We start from the raw sequence: 2,091 nt of genomic DNA, 5'->3' as shown, positions 1-2,091 counted from the left end.
CCCTACCAACCGATCCCTTCTTCTAGGCAAATTGTGCCATAAATTTCTCTTCTCCCCAATTCTATTGAATACCTCCTCATTTGTTATGTGGTATACCCATCTAATTTTCAGCACTCTTCTATATCACCACATTTCGACAGCTTCTATTCTCTTCTTGTCTAAACTATTAATCGTCAATGTTGCACTTCCGTACATGGCTAAACTCCACACAAAAACTTTCAGAAACGACTTCCTGACATTTAAATCTATACGTTAACAAATTTCTCTTCTTCAGAAATGGTTTCCTTGCAATTGCCAGTCTACATTTTATATCCTCTCTCTATCCTCTCTACATTCATTAAGTAATCCAAAAGGTTACAATGGAAATAAATTATTGCCAATAACTTGACGTAGATTTGATGATGCGTTACAGTTAAATACTTTAGATTCAACACAGCATTTCGGCGAACAACAAACTTAGGAGAAATCGCCAAATGTTAACCAAGGAGGAAAGCAAGAAATGTAGATAGAATCACTATCATGCACCTACTATCTTGATTGCGTCCACATTGAGCTAACGACTGCTAATAAATGTACTTAAATGAAAACTATGAAATTGTTAACATCAATAAGAGATCCTCATAATTTGTGAATTGCGATCGGTGCGGGTGCTCCCCGTACTTGAAAGGAACAGTGGTAGTGAAGAGCTGTGTTGGTGGCAGCTAAACTTTTAAGTTACTTGGTCTGCATGAGAGACTGCTCTCCTCAGCGCCTGGAATCGACGACCCACTCTCTCGTCCTGGATCTAAGGTGTTCTGCCCACATGCCCACAGCATCCCCACAACCCAAAGAAAAAACCAAACACAGACACAGAAGGTTTTTTCAGCTTGTGAAATAGTGACTTATGCACGATTTTGATCACCAAGACCAAGATGACGAATCATATCCATTCTGACAAGGCAGCAGTATCCCTTCCAACATTCAGTATTGATATAATTAATCAAAAGTGAGTGTTTCTATCGACTGTGCTGAGAAACAGGGAACCTCTCACTCCTACGATCTATCCTATTTCACATTGAAGCCAATAAGGCTTTCTCCACATACGTACGAGTGAGTTTTGTTCCCCCGCTTCAGAATTTACTTCTGCTAGCCGACTGTAGCTGTTCTTAGTGTCTCTTAGTAGCGACAAATACAATTAAGTTAGCTTGGTGCCAGTCTAGCAGCTGTTGGATGCTGCGCTCCAAAGCAAAAACAGGCGGATTGGCCCCTTCATCTACATCTACATACATACTCCGCATCCACCATTCGGTGCGTGGCGGAGGGTACCTCGTACCACAACTAGCATCTTCACTCCCCGTTCCACTCGCAAACAGAACGAGGAAAAAATGACTGCCTATATGCCTCTGTACGAGCCCTAATCTCTCTTATCTTATCTTTGTGGTCTTTCCGCGAAATATAAGTTGGCGGCAGTAAAAGTGTACTGCAGTCAGCCTCAAGTGCTGGTTCTCTAAATTTCCTCTGTAGCGATTCACGAAAAGAACGCCTCGTTTCCTCCAGAGACTCCCACCCGAGTTTCTGAAGTATTTCCGTAACACTCGCGTGATGATAAAATCTATCATTAACAAACCTGGCAGCCCGCCTCTGAATTGCTTCTATGTCCTCCCTCAATCCGACCTGATAGGGATCCCAAACGCTCGAGCAGTACTCAAGAATAGGTCGTATTAGTGTTTTATAAGCCGTCTCCTTTACAGATGAACCACATCTATCTAAAATTCTACCAATGAACCGAAGACTACTATCGCCCTTCTCCACAAATGCCATTACATGCTTGTCCCACTGCATATCGCTCTGCAATGTTACGGCCAAATATTTAATCGACGTGACTGTGTAAAGCGCTAGACTACTAATGGAGTATTCAAACATTACGGGATTCTTTTTCTTATTCATCTGCATTAATTTATATTTATCTTTATTTAGAGTTAGCTGCCATTCTTTACACCAATCACAAATCCTGTCCACCTTACAGATCTCATCTTCAGCCGTCACGTGACCAGAAATTCCCAGAATACGGACTTCCTTTAGGTCGCAGTTCATTAGTCCTTTCGCTGTTTA

The sequence above is a fragment of the Schistocerca nitens genome, chromosome 7 (genome assembly GCF_023898315.1).
Source record: "Schistocerca nitens isolate TAMUIC-IGC-003100 chromosome 7, iqSchNite1.1, whole genome shotgun sequence".
Classification (NCBI taxonomy): domain Eukaryota; kingdom Metazoa; phylum Arthropoda; class Insecta; order Orthoptera; family Acrididae; genus Schistocerca; species Schistocerca nitens.
The sequence above is the reverse complement of the archived record's forward strand: the minus strand, read 5'-3'. Positions refer to the sequence as shown.